Genomic DNA, 27,743 nt, shown 5'->3' on the forward strand with positions numbered 1-27,743 from the left:
TATTAACAGTTTGATTATTGATTTGTTTGATGATGACACACTGTATCAGCTGTCCTCTTCATTCACAGCAGGATCTGAATGAATGGACGTCACAAACTGCTGTGGAAATTCACTTTACATCTGGAAGAGCCATTTACACACAAATAAACATTTATACTCTTGTATTTCATTACAGATGTTAATAGTGCTGTATTAGTATTATTTTAAAATTATATTCACTTGGTGTAAACTACATACACAACATGCTTCATGAACAATCTTAATTGTTAAACAAAAAAAATGCTGCAGTGTGTCATTACATGATGCTTTTCTCATTTCTAGCACATTTAACTGTTTTGAGAGTTTGGAGCTTAATTTGGAGAAATGTGTAAGAATCTAATTGAGAAACTGTGATCATGTTTGCAGTGGAGCATCAGATCTGTCTGTGTTTGGTTCAGCAGGTAAAAGCAGCTGAGAACAAACAGCAGAAACTGCAGCTGCACCATCTAAACAGCTGAAGGTTTTGTGTTGATGAATCAAACTAAATCCACACTTACACTTCCTCAGGCCTGGTTTCAACCTCTGCTCTCCACCATGGTCCACCCTGGAGGAAGAAACAGAGTCAGAGCAGCAGATTCTCTTTGAGGATGGAAACATGGGCAGTAAATAACCTTCCCTATGAAGCATTTAGCAGATCATGTCACTCATATCCACCATTAAACATGAAACAATACTCCTCAGCCCTCTATAAGACATTGTGTGTGTCTCTCCATACCTGAGAGCCTCCAGTCTCCAGGTTGGATCCTCCAGTCCAGCAGAGAGCAGCTTCACTCCTGAGTCTCCTGGATGATTGTAGCTCAGGTCCAGCTCTCTCAGATGGGAGGGGTTGGAGCTCAGAGCTGAGGCCAGAGAAGCACAGCCTTTCTGTGTGAGCAGACAGCCTGACAGCCTGCACACCATAACAAACACAATCAGTCCACCACATCATCTGCTTTGTGTTCTCACAAAAACCTACACAGCTTAGGAATGTGTTCAGTGACATGAAGCTGCATGGAAATCAGGACTGAACTGGTCATGTGTTGAGCAGGTTGAGGAATCCTGACCTGAGAGCCTCCAGTCTGCAGTGTGGACTCTCCAGTCCAGCAGAGAGACGCTTCACTCCTGAATCCTGCAGCTGGTTGTTGCTCAGGTCCAGCTCTCTCAGGCTAGAGGACTGGGAACTGAGAACTGAGGCCAGAGCTGCACAGCTTCTCTCTGACAGATTACAGCCACTCAGCCTGAGGAAAGATATATGGACAGAAATGTTACTCTCTAGTATTTAATGTGATTCATATATGAGCTCTGACAGTCAGTAGTTAAATATTCTATATGTAAAGTTGGGTGAGAAGAAGACTGGTTCACAACATCTTCAGGATCTCCATTCTAGTGGGAAAACAGTAAATTGGCTGTTAAATCCTGGAATGGACTTGATAGTCATTGCATGGCAATGGCACACAATGAAATTGCAACCTCCCTGTAGTGCACATATACATACACGAAATAAATAAAAAAAATATATACTGAATAAAAAAGATAGCAATAAGAATATGTATATGTGCACTACTATTTAGCTGTTATAGTGAGGAGTTCAGGATTCTGATGGCCCAAGGAGATAAACTGTTTTTCAGTCTATTAGTCCTGCTTTTCAGGGACCTGAACCTCGTTACTGATGGCAGTAGGTTAAACAGTTCCCAACCAGGGTTAACCCTAACCCATCTCCACCAAGATGTCAGAGATGACAGTGTTGAATGCCAAACTATAGTCAACAAACAACAGCCTGACGCAGGTACCTGGGAGCTCGAGGTGTGTTAGGGCCATGTGGAGAGCAGTGGCAATGGTGAGCAGTTTGTTCTATAGGCAAACTGATGTGGGTCTAAGTGGGGAGGCAGCCTTTGAGGTGCAGGAGAACGAGCCTCTCGAAACACTTCATAACGGCAGACGTTAGCGCCACTGGACTGTAGTTGCCAGGTTCTGTTATGGTTGTTTTCTTGGGCACCTGGATGATGGTGGCTGTCTTCAGGCAGGGCGGGACCTCAGCCAGAGACAGGGAGGTGTTAAAGATTCCTGTCAGGACACCAGCTAGCTGGTCAGCACAAGCACGAAGCACTTTGCCTAGTCCACCATCCGAGAGTGTGAGGACTGGAGGGTAGTGGTCGGGACGCCTGAGGTGTAGTAGGTCTGGATGACTCGAAGCAGGCGAAGAAGTGGTTGAGTTCCTCTGCTAGCAAGACATCCACATTGACTGCAGTTGCAGGCAAGTTGCCTTTGTAGTTTGTCAGATTCTGGACACCCTGCCACACCTGCCTTGAGTCATTGTCCCCTAGGTGCGATTCCACTTTCCTCCTATACTCCTCTTTGGCTCTACCTCTTCTGAGGTCAGATCTTGCCGCATTGTACAGAGCACTGTCCCCTGTCTTGAAGGGAAGGAGTTTCTGGCCTTCAGAAGTACCTTCACGGCAGGGGTCATCCAAGATTTCTGATTTGGATAGACCCAGAAAACTTTGTCTACAGTAACAGTGTCTGTACACTGCTTGATGTAGGCACTGATCCTAATGTTAAATTCACAAGGTCACTCTTTAAATATTCAACAACACTGACCTGAGAGTCTCCAGTCTGCAGTGTGGACTCTCCAGTCCAGCAGAGAGACGCTTCCCTCCTGAATCCTGCAGATCATTGTGACTCAGGTCCAGCTCTCTGAGACTAGAGGACTGGGAGCTGAGAACTGAGGCCAGAGCTCCACAGCTTCTCTCTGACAGATTACAGTCATTCAGCCTGAGGAAAGATATATGGACATAGAAATGTTGCTGTAGTATCTAATGTGATTCATATATGAGCACTGACAGTCAGTGTTTTGGAATTCTGTAAAGTTGGGTGAGAGGAAGACTGGTTCACAACATTTTCAGGATTCCATTATAGTGGGAATGAACAGTAAAACAACATAAATCCTGATGTTAAACTCACAAGATCAGTCTTTAATTATTTAACAATACTGACCTGAGAGCCTCCAGTCTGCAGTGTGGACTCTCCAGTCCAGCAGAGAGATGCTTCACTCCTGAATCCTGCAGCTGGTTGTTGCTCAGGTCCAGCTCTGTCAGACTAGAGGACTGGGAGCTGAGAACTGAGGCCAGAGCTGCACAGCTTCTCTCTGACAGATTACAGCCACTCAGCCTGAGGAGGAATCAAAGATGAAGACAACAAGTGTCATTATTTTCTATGTGAAGTAGAAAGCATCATGTATTTAGTATGCCCAGTTTTCTATGAACCTACACAGATTTCCTGGAGGCTTTGACCACTGGCAGCAGCCTCAGAAAAGCCTCCTCTGAAGCAGAGTATTTCTTCAGGTCAAACACCTGCAGATCGTCTTCTGATGACAGTAAAATGAAGCCCAGAGCTGACCACTGAGCAGGGGACAGTTTGTCTGTGGAGAGACATCCTGATCTCAGGTACTGTTGGATCTCCTTCACTAGAGAATGGTCATTCAGCTCATTCAGACAGTGGAACAGGTTGATGCTTCTCTCTGGAGAGGGATTGTCCCTGATCTTCTCCTTGATGAACTGGACTGTTTTCTGATTGGTCTTTGAGCGACATCTTTTCAGTGTCATCAGGTTTCGTAGGAGAGTCTGATTGGTCGGCAGTGAAAGACCCAGGAGGAAGCGCAGGAACAAGTCCAGGTGTCCATTTGGACTCTGTAAGGCCTTGTACACAGCACTCTGGAGGAGGTTTAGTTGGGAGGCTGATTGTTCTTCTGACAGCACATTGACTCCAGAGTTGATGAATGTCAGAAAGACATAAAGAGCAGCCAGAAACTCCTGCAGGCTCAGATGGACGAAGCAGAAAACCTTGTCCTGGTACAGCCCACGCTCCTCTTTAAAGATCTGTGTGAACACTCCTGAGTACACTGAGGCTGCTCTGATATCAATGCCACACTCTGCCAGGTCTGCTTCATAGAAGATCAGGTTGCCTTTCTCCAGCTGCTCAAAAGCCAGTTTTCCCAGAGACAGGATCATCTTCCTGGTCTCTGGAGTCCAGACTGGATCTGTCTCAGCTCTCCCATGATATTTGACATTCTGCTGTTTGGTTTGAACCAGCAGGAAGTGGATGTACATCTCAGTCAGGGTCTTTGGCAGGTCTCCTCCCTCACTGGTTTTCAACACGTCCTCCAGAACTGTAGCAGTGATCCAGCAGAAGACTGGGATGTGGCACATGATGTGGAGGCTTCGTGACGTCTTGATGTGGGAGATGATTCTGCTGGTCTGCTCCTCATCTCTGAATCTCTTCCTGAAGTATTCCTCCTTCTGTGGGTCAGTGAAGCCTCTCACCTCTGTCACCATGCCAACACACTCAGGAGGGATCTGATTGGCCGCTGCGGGTCGTGTGGTTATCCAGAGGCAAGCAGAGGGAAGCAGGTTCCCCTTGATGAGGTTTGTCAGCAGAACGTCCACTGAGGTGGACTCTGTAACATCAGTCAGGATCTGGTTGCTGTTGAAGTCCAGAGGAAGTCGACACTCATCCAGACCGTCAAAGATCAACACAACCTGGAATTGCTCAAACCTGCTGATTCCTGCTTCTTTGGTCTCAGTGAAGAAGTGATGAATAAGTTCCACCAAGCTCAACTTTTTCCCTCTCAGCAGATTCAGCTCTCTGAAAGTGAATGGAAATGTGAAGTGGACATGCTGGTTGGCTTTGTGTTCAGCCCAGTCCAGAGTGAACTTCTGTGTTAAGACTGTTTTCCCAATGCCAGCCACTCCCTTTGTCATCACTGTTCTGATTGGTACATCTCTTCCAGGTAAAGGTTTAAAGATGCCCTCACATGTGATTGTTTCTGGTCTGGCTTGTTTCCTGGCTGCTGTTTCAATCCATCTGACCTCATGTTCCTCATTGAGCTCTCCACTCCCTCCCTCTGTGATGTACAGCTCTGTGTAGATCTGATTCAGAGGTGTTGGGTTTCCTGCTTTAGCAATCCCCTCAAACACACACTCACACTTCTTCTTCAGCTTAGATCTGAGTTCACGTTGACACGCTGCAACGGCAGTTTCTGAATGAACAAACAACAAAAACATCAGTAAGTGAATGTCACATTAATGAAAGAAATGTGAATATTTGCTGGTAAATGTATCTGAGTTGTGGCTGCATGGCATCCATTTAGCTCATAGCTGCAGGTGGAAAAACCAGTCCTGACTGTCTGCAGCCAAATGTGAAAGGCAACATTTTCCATGTCAACTTTGTGTTCAGCATTTTACACAAATATGAACAAATCAACACTTTAACCAGGTTCTCCATGAGGATTGTGCTCATTTCCCTTCCAATCTGGGATTGCTGAGCTCTTGTTTTAGAAAGTCTGTATTTACAGCAGAGGTTACAAATGCAAACATTCAGTTTTCCCATCATTCCTCCTCTCCATCCTGTTAATGGAGTTAAAAGCCTCTTACTGCTCCTCAGATGCTCAGCCAGCTCCTCCTGCTTCATTCTCCTCAGGAGGTGCAGTGTGATCTGCAGAAAAGCCTCTCTGCTGCTCCTCCTCTGCTCTTCCTCCTCACCGTCCAACACCTCCTCATCCTCCCTCTGCCTCTCTGAGCATTCTGGGTAATCTGGACTCAGAGACCTCTGGAGGTTTTTCAGCTCCTTCTTCACAAAGGTGTTGATGTTCTCCTCCAGCAGCTGCAACAGAAAAATCAAAGAATTCAAGTTCCATTTTCAAATTTGGACACAAAACACAAAATCAGATCCAGGTCAAAGAGCCTGAAAGTCCAAAGTGCAGCATGGAGACGATTATGAGCTGAGCTGCTGCTCAGTTTGGACCTTGTTGTTCATTATACAACAGTTAGTGCCAGTGGAGCAATCTGATTGGACGAGAGGCGTTCCATGAGAGCTGATGTTCAGTAGAACAGCACTCGCTCTGGTGTCATATCGCTGCATTTACACACCAGAAATATGGAGGCCAGGTGTGTTTGATGCTCCTGGGCAGACTGACCACTGGGAACCTCTGAGCTCTGTTGCTGGACTCTGAGGAGGACACACACACACACACACACACACACACACACACACACACACACACACACACGTGATTAAAGGTGTTGTGCTCTGTCAGGATGAATCCTGGCAGAAACACAAAATGAACTCCATGTTAGAAGCTGCTCTGATTATTGGATGTGATGTTTTGAAAGAGGAAACTCAGCCAACAGAGTCTGAGGGGCCAAACCGATTCTGGATCTTTAAATAATTACCCATCATCAGCAGAGGGTGGTGTGTCTTTGAAGTTAATAAATACATCCACAGACTGGTCACTCTTGAAGGACACACAGCTGGGTCCAGGGGAGTCTGGCCTCTCCTGCTGGATCCTGATAGAAACATTTCTGTGTCACACACTTTGGTTCAATAAGTCGGCTGCTTGTAAGTCTGTGAACCTAATAATAAAAACATCTGTTTTATCAGCAGTTTGACATAATTACCCATCATCAGCAGAGGGCTGTGTGTCTTTGAAGTCAATAAATCGCTCTATAGATCCGTCGCTCTTGAAGGACACACAGCTGGGTCCAGGGGAGTCTGGTCTCTCCTGCTGGATCCTGATAGAAACATCATGAACACAGTGAAGGGATCTGTGTCTCTATGAACAACACTGTTTTACTTTCTTAGGAACACTAACATACTCAGATAATAATAATAATCATGTACTTATTTTCAGAAGCAACATTATGTGTAAGAGATGAATGAATGAATGAATGAATGAATGTTTATTTCGGTCATTTTCAAGCGGCAGAAATCAATATACCTATGAATAAACAAATACTTATGCACAAATATTTAAACAATAAATAATGTTTCATTTCATTTCAGTGGAAAACCAAACCAAATATATAATATATACAGATAAACACTGACCGAAAAGGAATAGGCTGAAGCCTTAGCTTATTTTGCCTATCCTTCTTACATTACTAAGATTTTGCCAGCTCACTTAAATAATGAAGTTAAGTAAATGAAAGACACAAAAACAGAAACATGCGTAAATATGCAAAGGGTCCCTAGGCAGTCCATAAGTACACTTGTGTTCATAATTCTGTTTTATATTTACTAATAATATTATTTTTAAATAATTTTTAAATAGCTTTTAAAGCTATTCAGCATATTACATAGTTTCATTTCTATTTCTAAATTATTCCATAGATTGACACCTTTTACCGATATACATCTTTGTTTTACATTTGTTCTTGCCTTTGTTTTTTTGAACATGCAGCTCCCTCTAAGTTGGTATTCATTCATTCTGATCAGAGATAATCTAATGTGAACACACACAGAGCTTTTCCTGTGAATAATGCTGCTGTGCTGATTTGCCTGCTGAGCTCTGAGATGGAGAACAGTCATGGACAGTCAGAGATCCTCATCTCACCTCTTAGCTTTGGTCTGGCTGTCATGTTCCCCAGACAGAGTGCTTTCAGAGGCAGGGAGCCTCCTCTTCCTCTTCCCAGCTGATTTCATAGCCGACACCTTGACACAAAAACACAGCGGCTGATTGATGACAACAAGCTTTCCATGACAGGATGTGTGTGTGTCTGTGTGTGTGTGTGTGTGTGTGTGTGTGTTAAACTTCATGTTACTTATAGGAACATGAAGTTTAAATGCATCTACTAATTACTTTGCCATTTTTTTTCAATTTTTTTGTTTGTATTCTTCTTTTTTTTTTTTTTTTTGCCTAGGAATCACTTCTCTTGGTGAGTCAACAGCAGAAAACATCACCTCCCGCCAAGCTGATCGAAGCAGGAACACTGTGTCCCCTGCTTTGTTCCCCAGTCAAATTAGTTCAGATTACAATCTACTTGACAGACTTCTGTTTGCACTACAAAACACATTTAAACGTTTTAGACAAAGTTGTTTTTGTTCTCAGTGTCAGACATTAAAAGTGAACATGACGGCACAATGAATATTTCGATCTGTAAAACATATAAACAACATGTTGACCGACCCTCCCGCCATCTTGTGCTCCCAGTCTGCTCTGCAGTCTTCCAGCTGTGAGACACAAACATCTGTACTGATCCCTGGTCGGGTCTTTACCTGCTGAATCACATCCACATCAAATCCAAGAGACTTTCCAGCTTCATGTGGAGAGGAAACCCAGAGAGAGAAGACACCGCTGTTTCTCCTGTTGCTCAATCTCAGCTTTCAGCACAGAGGGAGCAGCACAGCCCGTTCAAAACAGCACCAGGCTCTGCTTTCACTTTCACATTCTGTTTATGGAGCGTGAGCGCCATCAAGTGGACAGGAATGGAAGTTCTCTGGATCCTTTTCATCCATCCAGAGAATATCAAAGTGAACAGCAGGCTTCTGAACTTTTAGAAATGGCTTTGAAATCTCATTCCAGAACTACATTAATAATGAAGACACAGTAAGGTCATTATGAAAACATGAATAAATACTAAAAACAAATTAGTAAATAACAAATGAATAAAGTCTAGTAAAGAGTGTAATTAGACTCCTATCCTCCCTCAGCATATGGTTACCAGCCCATATCAGCCCACCTCCTCCTCCCCCCTCCCCTCCTGACCAAGGAGTTGTGTAATCTGATGGGGTACAAATGACTTCCTGAGTCTGTCTGTGGAACAGCTCTGTGAGGGCAACCTGCTGCTAAACGTCCCCCTCTGTTTAATGATGGCAGTAAGCAGGGGCTGTTTGGCATTGGCCGGTATTGCCCTCAGTCTGGAGCGACTTCTCTGCTCCACCACTGCTTCCACAGAGTCCACAGAGCCCGCCCCCCCCGATCAGAAGTTGCTATATTTATTGTTTTAACTAGCTCCTATTTTATTCCACACTGTTGTCTTTTAATGTTTTATTTGCATCTTTTGTTTTATTTCAATTTTTATTTCAATTTTTAGCCTTTTCTTTTTAATTCCACCCTGTGCTGTGTTTTATTCTATTTAATGTTTTATTTAATGTGTTTTCAAATGTTCTTCTTTTTATTGTGAAGCACTTTGAGCTGCAATTCTTGTATGAAAGGTGCTTTCACTAACTAGGACCACGCCATTGTGTAAAGTTTAAATGGTTTATTTGATCAACAAGAAGATTCAGGGAGAGATAAGATGAGGGTCGTTGACGATGGATGTTAGTGTCGGGGGGAGTGATGGAATCTTGATGAGGGTGGATGGCGTGTGCGGAGAGAAGAAGAAGTCGAGGCAGGAGCGTCTGGGAACCCGGGGGAGGAGACTCAGGGTGGGGGCACATCTCGATGAGCAGTTTTTTCTGCTTCATCATCCCCCGATGGTTCCTATGATGAGGGAGAGAGTAGAATTACTGAGGGTTTGGGGGGGTGGGGTTTGAGAGAACTGAGACAAACGGGAGAGGTGGAGGTTAGGCGTGCTTATATGTGCGTGCAGGTATGTGGCTGGGAGTGGCACAGGTGATTTGGGTTAACAAGGCACGGGTGTTGTGAATTAGTGGGAAGGAGCGAGGCGTGGTCCTGTTCCTGAACTTAGTTATAATAATAACTTCATTTTTATAAACACAGAACGTGAATATTCTTAAATTCAATATCTAACCATAAAATATCATGTACTTGAAGTGTCAATGGTATGGTCCAGGGTGAACAGGGGAAGTGTTCAAAGGTATACAACAGCATTTTGGTCAAGTATTGATTCAACTGAAAACGAAAAAAGGAATTGAAAATGTGTATCATAGGCCTATATGATACGAATGGCTTTATAGGGTTTACAAAAAAAAAAAAAAAAAAAAAAAAAAAAGCGCTGTGTCGGCAGTGACAGACGCGATGCCAGTCGCATTCAGCCCCAACCCCTAACACCTAACCCTAACTCTGCTCAAAAGCAGCGCGTCTGTTACCAACCAAGTTTAGCAGAAACTCTACTGACTATCAGTGATTACAGACCGACGGAAGAGCGAGCTGGAAAAACCTGACTGCTACTGAAGAGAGACACGACGTAAGCTGTCACACCTGAGAGAGTGACAGCTGAGGTTGTCCCTGTGTGTGTGTGTGTGTGTGTGTGTGTGTGTCAGAGAGAGAGCTGGGCACACGGCGTAGGGGAGGGTCGCTGTGTGTGACTGGCCTATCACACAACGTCAGCTACCTAATGAAGATTTTCATTCAGCACGAGCACGGATATTGACTCATATTACTCGGATCATACTCGTACTCGGCAAAAGTGCTATATCTGTACTGGATACTCGTTTCAGGAGTTTTGTGCAGATGTTAAAAGTCGCCAGCCTCCTGCTTAGTCCCTTCCTGTGGAGTAGGTCTGTATTCAGAGACCAGTCCAGTTTATCTTCCACCAACAGCCCGAGGTTCTTGTACAATTGAACAATCTACAGAATCACTCCAGGGTCTTCATCACAGGAGAGGTGAGGGCCACAGACCGAAAGGCGGCACATGCAGTTTTGTCTGCAACAAGCACTCAGTGGCTGAGCAGTTCAAAGGAGTAGGACATAGGGGGCAGTCCGCTTTAAAGGTGCTGATATGCAGTCCCCTTGGAAGGTGTCGATCGGAACCCTACTCCTGAAACTTTGAAGCACCCTCCTCTTTTGCACCTCCCCTTTGACAGTGGAAAACGTAGCCGTGTCTTCGGCAGTGGTCCCAGCCCTTATTTCCAGCCCAGGCAGTGTGTTCACATGCTGCTGGAGCTCACTTTAAGCAGCCAAGATAGAACACATGCACATCGTGTGCAAGCTGTCCGTAATCCAGGCAGCGGGCGCCCTGCCTCAGCATTGGTGGTGTAGTGGAAAAAATAGCTTCTTGCCAAGGAGTTGACCCGGGTTCAGTTCCCGGCCAATGCAAAGGCTTACCAGCATGTCGTGCCCAACCTTTTTGGCGACTGGATGGGGCAACTCTGTTTTCTTACACTTGTCAAAAAAACAATCAAAGTGCAACAGAAACTGTACGCAACCCCAGAGGCATGAGGTCGTCCAGCTCCATGTGCAGGTTTTGTTGTGGCCGCAAACCGCCGTGCTCAGGCCCTCCACTGTTTTGGTCGATGGCGCTGACAGTGCTTCCAGTGACATTGAGCACCTGGGCTGCCCAACACTGTGGGACCAGGGCAAAAGGTTCTTGCTGGAAAGGGCTTGTCCGGGATTTGAACCCCGAGCCCCCTAGACCAACGAGCCGGCCGAAGGGCAGTTTCTTCTGCCTCATCAACCAGATCTGGTGCCATGACAGCGCTCTCTAAAAACGTTCAACAGATGGAGCTGTGCTTGGTGACGCCATCAGAATGGCCGAGCAGTCAAAGGCGCTGTGTTCAGGTCGCAGTCTCACATGGAGGCGTGGGTTTGAATTAGGGTTGGGAATGATAAACTGATATAAAGGGATAACCGCCTTTTACAGACGAGAGATATGGCTGTGTCGGTAGCAGACTCCTCCATCGATCCGAATCAGCCATGAATCCTTAGATGAATCGATTGTAGAGTTGTGGATTGGATATCGCGAGACTAGGAGTCGGTTGCCTGAGGCTTTACAGTTTTCATCCCTAAAACAACGCAAGAGCTCACAAAACGACTCTCGCACATTATCTTACCTTTTAAAATTATAGTTAGTGTCCTCTATTGATGAAAGGTTACATTTGTTATTATAGTTTCATCTTTTTCTTTACATTTTTTTCTATTTATTTATAAAAATAGAAACTTTGTTATATTTTTAGAGCAAAGAGAAGGGGATATAGGGACATTATGAGATGAACTACAAACATTTCCCCTGCATGACCTAAAATTTATTATTACACGTTGAATACTTTCCTCTGATTGGTCAATCACAGCATTCTGTGGTCGGATATTTCTTGAAAACAGACCGTTGCTACACTATATTACCAAAAGTATTCGCTCACCCATTCAAATGATCAGAATCAGGTGTCCTAATCACTTGGCCTGGCCACAGGTGTATAAAATCAAGCACTCAGGCATGCAGACTGTGAAACAAGACATTTGTGAAAGAATGGGCCGCTCTCAGGAGCTCAGTGAATTCCAGCGTGGAACTGTCATAGGATGCCACCTGTGCAACAAATCCAGTCGTGAAATTTCCTCGCTCCTAAATATTCCACAGTCAACTGTCAGCTCTATTATAACAAAATGGAAGCGTTTGGGAACAACAGCAACTCAGCCACGAAGTGGTAGGCCACGTAAAGTGACGGAGAGGGGTCAGCGGATGCTGAAGCGCATAGTGCAAAGAGGTCGCCGACTTTCTGCACAGTCAATTGCTACAGAGCTACAAACTTCATGTGACCTTCAGATTAGCCCAAGTACAGTACGCAGAGAGCTTCATGGAATGGGTTTCCACGGCCGAGCAGCTGCAGCCAAGCCACACATCACCAAGTGCAATGCAAAGCGTCGGATGCAATGGTGTAAAGCACGCCGCCACTGGCCTCTAGAGCAGTGGAGACGCGTTCTCTGGAGTGATGAATCACGCTTTTCCATCTGGCAATCTGATGGACGAGTCTGGGTTTGGAGGTTGCCAGGAGAACCGTACATTTCAGACTGCATTGTGCCGACTGTGAAATTTGGTGGAGGAGGAATTATGGTGTGGGGTTGTTTTTCAGGAGCTGGGCTTGGCCCCTTAGTTCCAGTGAAAGGAACTTTGAATGCTTCAGGATACCAAAACATTTTGGACAATTCCATGCTCCCAACCTTGTGGGAACAGTTTGGAGCGGGCCCCTTCCTCTTCCAACATGACTGTGCACCAGTGCACAAAGCAAGGTCCATAAAGACATGGATGACAGAGTCTGGTGTGGATGAACTTGACTGGCCTGCACAGAGTCCTGACCTGAACCCGATAGAACACCTTTGGGATGAATTAGAGCGGAGACTGAGAGCCAGGCCTTCTCGACCAACATCAGTGTGTGACCTCACCAATGCGCTTTTGGAAGAATGGTCAAAAATTCCTATAAACACTCTCCTCAACCTTGTGGACAGTCTTCCCAGAAGAGTTGAAGCTGTAATAGCTGCAAAAGGTGGACCGACATCATATTGAACTCTATGGGTTAGGAATGGGATGGCACTTCAGTTCATAGTATGAGTAAAGGCAGGTGAGCGAATACTTTTGGTAATATAGTGTATGTATAACAGACTGTTGCTATGCACACAGTTCCGTGTCCATAACAACATATGTGAATATTTCTATTTGCAGAAGCAATGAACTAATTTTTAAATCAATAAAAATATGAAAAGCAATATTTTATGTCGACTAGTTTATTTCCTTGGTAAGTAGCCGTGGAATAAGTGGGATAATGGATAGCGAGTTGGTCATTATTGCGGAAAACTCCTATCACCCTGTTGGGGTTTTCATTCGCAATAATATGGTATCTGCGAATTTCCTTCGGGATGAATAAAGTATCTATCTATCTATCTATCTATCTAATGACCGCATTGCTGTACATTATCCCTTAAGTGTTTCATTAGCTCACAATCATTCAGTGTTATTCAGAATATTTCTCATTCCTCTTTGTCTTTCCACTCTTTTCCTCTATGATCAATAAACTTCTAAGGCTCCTAAAGTCCTTCTGTCTGCTTCTAACAGATTTTAACCTTAGGATCGCTCTTAAGGGCTAAGATATTTTGTAAATAACTTTTTTCTTTATTGGGATGTACTCTGCTGTTCTCTTCTCTTCTTTAAAAAGGAAAATTCACAATCTCCTCAGAGTTTTGCAACTCTTTGTATGAAGAAGCTTTGTGAATACTGGTCCATGATATTTGTGTCCAGTATTAGGCAGCCTTCTTTTTGTCTTTTTTATAAAGGGTTGTGTCAGGTTTTTTGATGTGGGGCTGAATGACTTACTGTACTTATCCACAGTCAGTGTATTACCTGTAGTAGATGATGGTCAGCTCATCCCCTGTATGGAGAAGCAGTGCATAGTACCAGCAGAGAAGCAGATCTTTGTATTTCTGTAAATGGAACCAGCAACATGGTATTTTTTAGCCACCTTAAACCCTTACCTGGGTCCTACCTGAAAATAGGTTTAGACCACATTTTAGTCATTTTTCAGTGCTTTACATATACATCATCTGTGGATTAAGGTGAGGCACAGCTGCACATCTGTTTAGGAATATGGACATGGTATGGTTGATGGAATGTAGTACCAAAGGACCAGGCACTATGATAACAATGTAATGTGCCATAAATGTTTAAAATATAGCATACAGTCACATGGATTTCTATTTTTCTTGGTGCACCCCATTTCAGGTGGCTAAAATGAGACTCGTTGCTGGTATCATTTACAGCAAAACAATCCTCTGCTTACCCCACAGAGGGGTAAGCTGAACATCATCTACTGCAGGAAATACATTGACCAAGGATAAGTAATTCATACATCCAACTATCAAAAGATCTGAACTATCGCTTATATATATACATATATATATATATATATATATATATATATATATATATATTTTTTTTTTTTTTTTTTTTTTTTTTTTTTTTTTTTTCACAATAAATGCAATAAATGATGCATGTCTTGGTTTTTACTTGGCATTTTACATATTTAAAGTTTGTTGTCCTCTCTCACCTAAAGTTAACAGACATGACTCTTCCCTATTCACAGATTGACAGAGAGGTCATCCTGCTCATGGAAGACGCTCAACTGGCAAATTATCTTCCATCATATGGAGACAGGATTGCTTTGTTCAGTTTTTGCAAGCTTAACACTGACTCGTCAAAGCGAAAACAAGGCCTTTTTGAGAAGAGATAAGCTTAAACCTCGAAAGGAAAGTCACAGAGGGGAGGAGGAGCCAAAAACATCCAACAAAACTAAAAGCAGAGCAAAACAGCAGACAAGAAAAATTGAAATAGGATGGATTCACACAGACAATAAAGTGACAAAGCAGGTCAGAGCAAAACAAGGTCATAATAAGCATTCAGGCAGGGTTTGATGAGATACTGAAACAAGGAAAGGCCCTTTTTCTTTCCAATCTAGCAAAGGTCAAGAATCTGACTTCGAATTTGATGTTTGGGATTTCAAACAAAATCCTCATCTCAATGATGTTTCCATTATAGACATATACAACACTGTCAAAATGCCACTTTTGCGCTTCTACTTAGCAACTCAACCAAAACAAGAGCTGAGTGAGGAGTCTGATGATGAGCCTAGCTTTGTTACTGATGTGTCTGAGCCTGCAGTAGTGCCAGATGATGATAGGCCGACACTGGAGTTCACAATGGACAGAAATGATCAGATAGATCTTACAAATAAACCTCACAACTCCCTTCAAGAAGTGTTCTTTATTTCAGTCCTCAAGTTATGTTGCAAGCACATTTGTCAACACAATCAGTGATCCCATCACTCTGTCTTTGGATGCCAGCTATGCTGTTTTAGAGGATGTTTCAGAAGTGAGAGATACCTCTGACCCTGAGATCGTATTTGGTGCACAGCAAACACCTGATGATGAGTCTCTCAGTGACACACTGATCTACCAGCCTGGTGAGTTCCCTCCAAGCCCTCTTCATACTTCACCTGAAATAACGCTGGTCTTACATCACTCAGAAAGCTTCAATGAAATGATAGAGGCATTTTCTGATTCCGAGATTATGAACAAAACCTTGAAAATAAAATGTCTACTTCCTGACAACTCGGTGGAAAAGGGAAGTAGCTCTGGTGTATTCAGAGACATCTACAGTAGCTTGTGGGTTTTATGAATGGTGCACCCTTGGAACAACTTTGAAAGTGCCTTTTCTCAGACATGATTTCACTGGTGCCACATGGAGAGCAATTGGACGAATTCTTCAGAAAGGATTCCAAGAGTACCAGTACTTGCCAATCAAGCTAGCTCCACCTTTTCTAGAGGAAGTTCTGTTTGGGGCAGTTCACAGTGACCTGAAGACCAGCTTTCTTCAGTTAGTGAGCTGCCAAGAGCAGGATGTCCTCAAACAGGCTTTAGATGATTTTTTATCTGTTGATGCTGTTGACCTTCTGGAAGTGCTGAACACTTATGAGTGTAGAAAGAGGGTCACTGCTGCTACCCTGCCAGGTATATTGGATGAAATATCTCATAAGGAACTCGTACAGAAACCCATGTTTGTGATTGACTGCTGGAGGGAAATCACACAGCCACAGTTACATCTCAACTCTGAGGAACTGAACAAAATGTACAATGACCTCAAACCGTCGCCAAGGAAAGTTGTAGGAATACTGAACTTTTCTACAGGGATGACACCAAAGGAAGCAGAGGTGGCCCGGCACTTGAAAAGATACATCGGAGAACTTAATGTGGAGAGGCTTGGAAGATTTTTGAGGTTCTGCACTGGCTCAGATTTGTTGATGTCTGGTCACATCAAGGTGGAGTTTGCAGTTCAGAGCAGTTTCACAAGACGGTCCATTGCACATACATGTGGGATGATCTAGAAACTGTCTGACAGCTACGATAATTTTCCTGACTTCCGCAGTGTTTTCAGTTCCATTCTAGAGAGCAACATCTGGAGAATGGATATAGTATAGGTAGGATGTGTGGTGTTACATGTTGCTGCTGATTTTTTCACTCTGATATATAGTTACACAGTTCACTACCTCCATACACACAATGCAAACAAACACATGCAGTCCTTAGCATAAATAATTAATACAGACATATTCATACACTCCGACACACACACACACATACACACGCACGCACGCACGCACGCGCGCGCACACACACACACACACACACACTGATATTTCTAGATATTTACAGAAAAATGTATTGATCACTTGTGATAAAAGGGAGGTTTCTAATTGATTACAGGAAAAAAAATCTGTTGATGAGTTGTGATGAAATGGAGATTTCCAAGGTTGTAGCTGCTATACAAAAACAATAATTTTTTTTAGGTCACAAGTATGTGCATTATTTTTCACCGTGGTGCACAGTAGAATGTTGCGCTGAGGAGCCCATGCCTTTTGAGAGTGTACAAACCACAAACATTTCAACACATTTGAAAGAAGAGGCCAATACTTCTATCATTATCTTTATACTAAATTGATTAGAAAGTAATGGTATAGAGTAGCTGGCATGCCGCTGAGAAAGCCGCTACTGTTGCTGCCAACAAGACTGGCTAGTTTATTAATTTTTTTTAATTTATTTATTTTTACAGTTTCACAAAGAAACTAAAACCACTTTAGACCAGCGTTTCTCAACCTTTTTTCAGTCAAGGCACCATTCAAAAGTGCAAAAAATCTTACGGCACCCCAGTGTGAAATAATAATTATAATAATTATTATAATTAAATTAAATTATATTATAATATAATTATATAATAATTAAAAACGACACTGCATCTGACTTAAAATGCAAACGTCTTGGTTATTTCAGATAGGCAGCGAGTATTAAAGAACAGAGCAGGGGTCCGTTTCACAAAGCAGGTTTAGTGTAAACTCTGAGTCTGTTAACCCTGAAATGAGGGAAACCCTGAGTTTTCCGTTTCACAAAGGGAGGTAACTCAAAGCAGAGAAAGAGGGCTAACTCCAGCCTGTTTCACAGAGGGAGGGAACTTAAGCTCTGGGTCAGTTACCGCAGTAACAGACTCCATGAAACTAACCTGGTCGGGACCAGGTTTTTCTCATGAAACCTGGAGTTTCTCTCTGTGTCCGCCCTCTTTCAGCCACACACAGTATTTAACTTCCTCATTCATTCAGTCAGCAGGCGAATTTTGGCGTGGCCTATTAGTACTGCCATCTGTTATTTAGAAAAAAATTTTTTTAAAATTAAAAAAAAAAAAAAAAAAAAAAAAGTTAGTAGGCCTTTATTAGAAGTCCATTAGTAGTTAGGTGGCGACTTTTTTCACATGGCATGTCCTTTCGACAGCGATCCCGTGGATGAAGGTGCAGTGTTAGTGCGCACAGAATTAAATATTCCATGGTTATAAGACCACGCATGAGATTATGCCGAGCAGGGCCGGCCCATGGCATAGGCAGTATAGGCAAATGCTAAGGGCGCCATCTGCTGGAGGGGCGCCGCTAGCGGCCAGAGGGACGCTGGCACTGGTTGTTCTACCGCATAGGCGGCGCCATTTTGAGCCAGGCCCACCCAATCAGAACAATATGTTTTCGGGATTAAAATGTTCATCCAGCCAGCCATGCCAGCCTTAGCAGAGCTCATGTGAAACTAGCTTCTCAGTCAATCAGCAGCTTTCTATCATACGTGAGTGCCCGCCCCCAGGCTGCGTCATCAGCATGTGACCCAATCAAATGAATGAGTTAGTTTGCACGCAAACGGTCCCTCCCCGACTCAGGAAGAAAGAAATATGTACAGGTAAGAGAAAAAAGAGAGACGGAGACGGAGTTTATTATGGCGAAACAGAGCAGTTTACTTGGCTTTTTCACCAAACGGCACCGTGTTGAGCAGGAGGAGACTCCTGCGGCCATTCCACCACTGATTTAAATGTTACGAGTGCGAGTTCTAGTTTACCGGTGAGCTCAGCCGTCCGGCCCCGCTCCCAAAGCAACGCCAGTCCTCCTCCTCCTCCTTCATCCCTTCAGTCATGTCAGCAAGCCAAGCCACAGTAACAAAAATAACTGGGACCATTTCTGCTGCACTTAATAGCCTATGATATTTATTATTCTGAATAAGCTGTAACCAAAATAACTTGGACCTTTTTATGCTGTGTGTGCGTTTATCCGTTGTTTATAAGACGGGTGCTTCCCATCCTTAAATGTGATTGGCTGAGCCGCGTTCCATGCCGTTGTAAAATCAGTGTAACCCGCCGGCAGACCGCAGCACAAAATATCCCTGCGCCAGTGTAAACGGACATAGCGTTGCCTAGCAACCAACTACTCTGCGCTCCACTTACTCATTAGGTCACATTTGTTTCAAGACTTTTGTAAACAAAATGTCAGAGTTTGTGGTGAATTTTGATTTGCTGGGTGGCCTGAGCCTGGATGAGTGGTTGGAGGAGCTGCTTGGTGTCTGTTAAAAGACGCTGAATTCACCACCAGCAACAATGTTTTCACCGGTGTGGTAAAGAAACTCCGCCGAGAAGGACGTGACAAATCTTCCCACCACCAAGCCATAACCGAGGCAGACTGCCAGAAGATGAAGCACTTTCAGGCACGAAGTTCAAACACACCTTGGGGGCTTGTCTGTAAAGTCTGGTTTGACGTGCAGCTTCATATGGGACGCAGGGCGAACGAGGGCAACCGTAAAGCCCGACTCTTTCAGCATACGCCAAGACGAAAATGGCCCAAAATATGTCACGCTGAATGCACAAAAAATCACAAAGATGCTGCCGAAAAAAACATAGAAAACCTGAGGGGATTCATATATGAGCAGCCGGGTAACCCACTGTGTCCGGTGGCCTCCCTGGAGAAATAGCCTACCTCTCCCTGCTGCCTTCTGATCCACCTGCCTTTTATCTCCACTCAAAGCGGACACAGTGTGACAGATGTAGCCTACCGATGACCGATGTATAAGTTAACAGTATACTTTTATTATTATTGTTATTGTTACAACCGACGTTAGGCATACGTCTGCGCAAAAACGCACCTGTTGCGAAACGCACACCACCGTCCCTGCAAAGAGGAGTCCAAACATAATTGAACACTATTTTAACAATTGCACCATTAATGGAAATATCCAATTCAACATTAACGAGCCCAAATAGCCTGATGTGACATGATGCTGGCGCTAGATGAAAAAATGATCTTAGCGGTGGAGGGGCGCAAGAGAGTAATTTCGCCTAGGGCGCCAACATAGGAAGGGCCGGCCCTGATGCCGAGGTCTTACCTGTTTGAACAATGTTTTTATATTTCATCTTAAGGCAAGAGGACGTGCCAAGTGCGCTTCTCCCCCGCGGGATTGCACCTAAATGAAATAAATTAATAGGCTACCATTCATGTAGTTTTCCCCTGTAATATTATTGTGATTGCAATGGACTACATTTAAACATACGCATCGACCCGAGCAGCAATGTTCTCCCACGCCGTCTCCCTCTCCTTTGTCACTGCAGCGGTGTTGCACTCTAAAAAAAAAAAAAAAAAAAAAAAAAAATCGCTGTATGAATGCATTAAGATTTCCAATTCAACTGGGGTGAAAAACGCAGCCCGACTCTTCCCCGTTGCCATGGTGACTAGTCAAATCAGGGCTCCATTGTCTTTTTATAGCTGTGGTGCACACGCTTAACTCCAGGTGAAACTTCTCCGAGTTGATCAAACTAACTCAAATCAGCTGTTCTGGAACCGAAAACTCAGAGTTTTCTATCTCAGAGTAGATCAACTCAGAGTTCGGGGTAAGACTCGGAATTTGTTGAACCTGCTTCGTGAAATGGACCCCGGCTCAACTGTCAACTGTTAACTCACCATCAATGGTGGAGCTTTTCTTTTGAGAAAACGATCCATGATGCTGCAAAGTGTGCTTGTTCTTGCGCTTTATGAAATCGAATGTCATTTCACGGTTAATGATAAAATGTAGCCTAAACGATGCAGTCACGCTGACCCCAGTGTTGATGTTCGCACGTGAGACAGATTTAGATGATTAATTCTATGTATTTATTTATTTAAAACGAACATGTTTAGTTTGTTATTTATTAATTCATGTGTTAAATAAATGTATTTGTAGGCTATTCATCCATAAATTTATATATGAAATGTCAGAATAGGCAATATTTGACAGTACCCCTGACGTAATCAGACGGCACCCCAGGGTGCCGCGGCACCCCTGTTGAGAAACGCTGCTTTAGACAACTGGAATTCACCTGCAGTCATGACAGCTTAGCAGCAGCTTTGCTACGGAGACCTAACCATTGTTTCAGCACCGTGGACAGCGCCGATTGCAGTTTTAGCACCGTTGACAGCGCTGAGTGCAGTTGCAGCACCACGGACAGCGCCAATTACTGTTTCGGCACAGTTGGCAGCGCGGGTTGTTGTTTCAGCACCGTGGACAGCGCTGAGTGCTGTTTCGGCCCCATGAACAGCGCTGAGTGATGTTTCAGAACCATGGACAGCGCTGAGTGCTGTTTCGGCACTGTGGACAGCGCTGAGTGCTGTTTCGGCCCCATGAACAGCGCTGAGTGATGTTTCAGAACCATGGACAGCGCTGAGTGCTGTTTCGGCACTGTGGACAGCGCTGAGTGCTGTTTCGGCCCCATGAACAGCGCTGAGTGATGTTTCAGAACCATGGACAGCGCTGAGTGATGTTTCAGAACCATGGACAGCGCTGAGTGATGTTTCAGCACCATGGACAGCACTGATTGCTGGGCGTTACTTCATCCTGGCACTTGGCCTTGCCTGTGCTATTTCAGACTATTGACACTATGTGGCCATTATTGGGCAGTTTGGGGTTGTTACAATGTGCTTGACACAATTGCTGCAAGTAGTGGGCTGCTACATGAAAATCTGGAGGGCTTCAATGGTCCACTGTGATGAAGGAAAACAAGTTTGTTTGTGTTGTGCGTGTGTGTGTGTGTGTGTGTGTGTGTGTGTGTGTGTGTGTGTGTGTGTGTGTGGGACCATGTAATGAGAAGTGAAGTCTCTCTCCCTAAGGAGAATGCACCTATTATTCATTTATTTATCTCCACATCTAATGTTAGTTATTTTAGAGACTCCTACAAAGCTCACATTTTGATTCAAACCCTGTTTAACACTGTACCTGGATGAGGTTGAGGAAGCAGAACTGTACCAGGTTTTTGTCCAGGAAGTCCACTGTGAAAAGCCCATCATCTCTGAGGGTTTGGAAAATGTCCATCCAAAACTGTACAGTCTTTTTACGCAAGGATTCCCCACCACGACTCTATCCGCTGATTTGCTGTGCTGCATAGATGAAACTTCCTTCTCCAGCATGATGGTCCGTGTGATTTCTCTGCAGAAACCTCTGCATTTCCCTGACTTGTCCATTTTCCGTTCCTGGGTCAGCCCTCAACCGCTGTGGATACCCTCCACTGCGTGGCACAGTGTTTATGAAGTAGTCAGCAATTACCTTGGGATTACTGTTCGTTGTATATGCCTCCATCCACATTATGTGCCAACTGAACCCATCAATGCAACCATTAATAGCAATGCCATAGGGCTTTAGTTTATCATATGAGTCCACATGCCATAAGGCGTTGGGGCCCCTGCACGTGTACTCCCAAAGTCGGAGGTGCTCGCCGGAGTTCCACTCCCTCTGGATCCAAAATCTTGATCACCAGTCTGATAGTTTCTTGAGAAACCACAAAACCCCTCTGAACAGCCCGCTGATGCATCCAACGATAACCTTGCAGACGACCGGTGCCAGCCATTTCCTCCTCCACAAAAAAGGCTATTTCCTCTAAGTCTGTGTGGTTCTTTCGTCGGAATAGATGCAGTTTCTTACGTATTCATTTTAAAGTCCTGATACTGATGATAATGCGGTGCTGATGTGCTAAAAGATGAAGTATTTCCTTGTTTGCGAAACCGATGCTGAAGTACAACTTCACAAAGTGATCCACGGCTCTCATTTTAACTGCTCTCCTGATATCTTTATTCTCCTAAAATTTCAGCTTTATTTTTGTAAAATTTTAACTTTTTTCTGCAAAAATACGACTTTATTCTCGTAAAATTACAACTTTATTCTCGAAATCTCTGTTTTGTTTTGGTTTATTTTTGTTTTTTTTTTCTCAGTGTGGCTCTAATCCTCCTTCATACCTTACAGTGTAGTTGAGTGGGAAGGATTTCAGGACATGATGCATACCTTAGAGCCAAAGTATACAGTACCGCCCCAAAAGCATATCACCAACACATGCATGCCGGCGTTGTATGCTCAAGGGAAGAGCCAAGTTGAAAAAGATCTGGCAAATGCAGAGCGAGTGGCAATAACAACTGATGCTTGGACGTCAAGCTATAGCATATTTGTCATTTTTGGAGGGGCTTTGCACTATTTATTTATGTTCTGTTTTTATATATATACTTTTTTTTTTTCTAATCCCATCCAACAAAATGATGTTCATTCAGCAAGTCTTTTTTTTGTCCATGTCTAAAAATAAATACACTGACATGGGATTTTGTTGTTGTTTGTTTTTGACAGTTCCATAAACCAACAATGCTTGGGGATATGAGGTCTTTTACATGTTTGAAAATACTGTAAGAATGTCATTTTATAGAATTGGCTTCTTTATGATTAACGTCTACATCAACAAATGTTAACTATCATATTGTTATAACACAGCGTCGAATTGTATCGTTCTTAAACCGTATTGAATCATGTTGTTCTGTATTAAAAGTAAATCGTTTTTTAATCAAATCGTAACCCAAGTATCTAGATATGTATCGAATCGGCCTCATGCCAGAGATTCCCAACCCTAGTGGAAACATCAGAGCCACATCCCAGCTGAGAGCGTAGAAGCTGTCAGAGACATGAAGGGGCTGCTCAGGATGAAGGACTTGTCCTGAGCTGCAGGGAGAGCGGTCCAGTCCAGTGGAGTCCAATGGACAATCTCAACTTTCAGCACAGAGGGAGCAGCACGGCCTGTTCAAAGCAGCACCAGGCTCTGCTGTCACTTTCACATTCTGTTTATGGAGCATGAGCACCACCAAGTGGACAGGATTGGAAGTTCTCTCAATGCTTTTCATCAATCCAGAAAATATGAACGTGAACAGCAGGCTTCTGAACTCTTAGAAATGGCTTTGAAATCCACAGTTTTGAGGTGTTCTTATGCCAGAGCTTCTTGTCCTCCATGCCAACACTGTAAACAGCTGATAAATATTTCTCATGAATCACCGTCCATTTGAATCTGAACAAGCCAGCTCCTAAATCTGCTGCCCTCTCCCCATTCCTTGTCAATAACAGACTGGAAAACTTCTCTCTCTCTGCCTTAAATATATTTTTTTGTTGTGAATATGTCTATATGGAAGAAGAAATGAAATATCTCATTAACTCAATCCCCACTTCAGCAACTGCAACTTTACCTCTCACTCATTAAATACATTTCATTTATTTTACTGCAGTTTTTAATCCCAGTACCTCTTTGGTTCCTTGTACCACCTTTTCAAAATAGCTCACAAAATCGGACTCTCTCCCTCCAGGCTTCTTACTGACTCTGTTTTTTATTGTGTCATTGTCATTGTGTCATTCTACTTATCTTGATTGATCTTCTTTGTTTTTTATGTTGTTTATTTTATGTGATTTTGTCTCTTTTTACTCAAAGGGTCTTTGAGTATCAAGAAAAGTGCTATACAAATAAAATGAAGGCAGAATTGTGCGCTGAGCTGAAATCCATGGCTGTGAAATGATGTGAGTTTGAACAGATTTCCACTCGCATTGAGGCTCTGTGCTGCTGACTGGCTGCAGAACCACAGGAGAACCAATCATCTGCTTCCTAAATGTTCCACATTTCCTTCATCTGAGCTCAGAGAAATGTGGATCTTCTGAAGCAGCGGCTGCTCATTTTCACCAACGCACTGGAGGAGCAGGATTATCATTTACAGAGCTGAGTTTCTGTTCAGCTGACTCTGTTTAGCCCAGGTTCAGCTGCTGCGGCGCCCCCTGCAGGTGGACACACAGACTCCTGGAGGTGGCAGACGATCAGACTCTAACAAACTCTAGTCTGTGAAGACGTTTCTTGTCCTCACAAAGTGTCAGCTGCTGAGCAACAAGTCTGAACGTCCCCGCAGACTGAGCCGTGACCTTTGACCTCACTTCCTCTTGCCTTTGGCCTCTGCACTCTGACTTGGCTGTGATACTGAAGCAACATCCTTCATCAAACCAACATCATGTTCACTTTAAGCCCAGAATGAATCTGGCACTTCAGCCTTTCAGCATGCACAGCACATGTGAACTTCTTTCTGTACACATGCATGTGAGAGTGGTATTGGACTTGGTCTGTAGTTGGTTCCCAGCTGGTGTGATGGACACGGTCTTGAACCCACGGCCTGAGCTCCTTCCACCTGTCAGTGACTCGTTCGGCCAATGAGACATGAGGATGAGAATGTGGGACATCAAACAAAGGATGCTTTGACAAATCAGAAAAAGAGAACATGACATGACATGAGAACATGACATGCGGTGATGCTGCAGCAACTGCACATCTGTGACGAGCACAAAACCTGACTCAGAGTTCACTTTTCCGGCTTGTAGCCATCTCTGAACCGTTGTTTCTCAAAGTGTTTGGCCTGTGCTTCATGTATGTGTGCTGGTTTCATAAAGGAAGTGTCTGTGTGTTGTCTGCCAGACTGTGCAGTTTGTGGGAGGATGTGGTTTAGTGCCATCGCAGCTATAATGCAGACTTTCCACTTCGAGACCACAACAGAGGATCTGGGCTGAACTTCACAAATGTGTGAGGATCATTTATCCAGATCACTTTAACCCCTCCTGGTGTTGACAGAAGACAAATCGCCAACTCGCACGTCACATCCCTCCACATCACATTTACTGAGCAGAATGGAGAAAAATGAATGAATGCTTAAACTTCCCTGAAGCTTCATCAGAGCATCATAACACATAGGAGTCAGCTGTGTGAGGTTATAAGGGTACAAAAGTCAAAGGTCAGTGGAATTATCCAAGACAGGAAAGATCACGACAGGAAACTAAACTGTCTGACAGCATCTCCACTTTTATCAGTCAGTTAAATTCCAAAAATTCAGGTCTGGGAAACACACTTTCACATTCCATGACTTGCCCTGGATTTTCATGACAGCAGAAATTCTGGTGTGAAAACGGTGACTACTCCAAGCCGCCTGAGGACTTAGAGGGACGGGTTTCTCTTGGAGAGAAGGTCCGGTCCAGCTCCATGAAACTATCTGACAGTTTAATGCTGTTTGCTTCTCAGAAGAAAACTCCAAACTCAAACACATGAGAACACACACACATCATCATCATCAGGAAGGGTAGGAGGTTTTTTTAGTGTAGCTTCATAAATATTGCTCATTTTTCCAAGTCTTTTTTTTTTTCTATTTGCACCCACAAGACGTTGAGTAGAGATTCACAGTTGGCAACGTTTAACAAATGCACAGTTGATACATGAGAAATGCTATAAAATGCATGTGAAAAGTTGCATGTGACTGATGTTAACGGGTTCCTTTACAACTCCTTCCTTTTACCTTAATTTGACATATTGAATAATAAGTATTTTTAAAGCAAGTTTTTAAGGCAAAACCTAAAGACATTTTGAGGGGTTTGAGGTTCATAGTGCACTGCAACGTTGATCTGAGAAGTCTGCAGACATTTTTCAAAACTTCTCCTCCAGGATCAAAGTGATCTGATTGAATTAAATCTGAAAATTGGGTTTTGCCACAACAGATTACCAAATTTCAGATCTGGAAGATTTGGACCTGGATTTGGTAATCCAGTCCAACCTGTAATCAGGATTAAATGCTGCCTTTGGATTTTTCAAAACTCACAGTAACATGAGAACAGAAGTAGCACAGCTGATCATCATCTGATTAATCAATACATACAAAATAATTGATCAGAGTATTAATTTGACATCAGTCGAGTCAAAAGAAAAGATGTACATCACCTTGATGAGTTAGAAAACTGTAAGAATATAATTTGCAGTCAGCAGAAGAAATGGCTCTAACAGTGACTCAGCTATATTTCTTTGTAATTTAATTCTTCTCTTGAGAATGTGAGTAACTGCGAATGACCCAATTTCCCCTCTGGGGTAAATAACATATTGTTCCTTAGGTTTTTTCTGTTTGTAAATAGTTCAATTAGTTTATAAAAATGACTTTTAAAATTTTCCATTGGAGTGAACTTTCATGTCAGCAGCTGTCTTTGATCAGCAGTGTGAGAGTTTCTCCACACAGGAGGCGACTCTCACTCCTCAGATCTCACACAGAGACACTGAGGAGTCATGTGGATACCCAAACCCAAATCCAAATCCCGGGTACAGAGGCTGAGTGAAGGTGCTGCTAAAGGTGTGGAGGTGGATCAGTGAGTCAGAGGAGACGCTGTAGAAGGACAGAGAGCCAGCAGGCCAGTCCAGATACACTGCCACTCTTTTAGAGGAGGAGGGGGCAGGGATGACTGTCTCTCTTTTATTGTGTCTGGCAGAGAATCCTCCATCACAGCAGAACAGACTCCAGGAGTTTTTATTAGTTCCAAGCCCACAGTCATAACCACCTCCTCTCCTGCTGATTCCTCTGTAAGTCAGTCCTATATTAACCAGTCTTTCCCACTTGACCTCCCAGTAGCAGCGACCAGTCAGACCATCTCTACACAGGATCTGTGGCCAGTGCTCAAACCTCTCTGGGTGATCAGGATATGGCTGCTCCTCTGTCACTCTTGTCACCTTCCTGTTGTCCTCAGACAGGACAAGGTGTCTGTTTGCTGTGTTTGTGTCCAGTTTGAGTTCACAGGAATCTGATGGAGAGAACAAGACAAGACAGACCTGCTGTGGTTATTATCTGCTGATTTATTAACAGTTTGATTATTGATTTGTTAACACTTTGATGATCACACACTGTCAGCCGTCCTCTTCATTCACAGCTGGATCTGAATGAATGGACGTCACAAACTGCTGTGGAAATTCACTTCACATCTGGAAGAGCCATTTACACACAAACTAAACTACATTTACACTTTTTATATTGCTTTACAGATGTTAATATTGCTCTATTAGTATTATTTTCAAGTTATATTCACTTGGTGTATACCACATACACAAAATGCTTCATACATTTTGTCATTTATTGCATAATTCCATGAGGTTTTTCACATTTCTAGCAGATTTAACTGTTTTGAGAGTCTGGAGCTTCACTTGTGAAATGTGTAAAAACCAAATTGAGAAATTGTGATCATGTTTGCAGTGGAGCATCAGATCATCAGCTGAGAACAAACAGCAGAAACTGCAGCTGCACCATCTAAACAGCTGAAGGTTTTGTGTTGAT

At 43.5% G+C, this 27,743-nt stretch overlaps 1 long non-coding RNA gene across 1 annotated transcript; it reads right to left on the bottom strand.

The window, feature by feature from the left end:
- Positions 1–5,988: 5,988 nt before the first annotated feature.
- Positions 5,989–7,424, bottom strand: LOC115360225 (uncharacterized). Its single transcript, XR_003928324.1, has 3 exons — positions 7,406–7,424; positions 6,471–6,584; positions 5,989–6,021 (listed from the first exon to the last, which is right to left on the bottom strand). It is a non-coding gene; the product is annotated as an uncharacterized LOC115360225 (long non-coding RNA).
- Positions 7,425–27,743: the final 20,319 nt, after the last annotated feature.

Source organism: Myripristis murdjan, chromosome 1 (assembly GCF_902150065.1).
Source record: "Myripristis murdjan chromosome 1, fMyrMur1.1, whole genome shotgun sequence".
NCBI classification, from domain to species: Eukaryota; Metazoa; Chordata; class Actinopteri; order Holocentriformes; family Holocentridae; genus Myripristis; species Myripristis murdjan.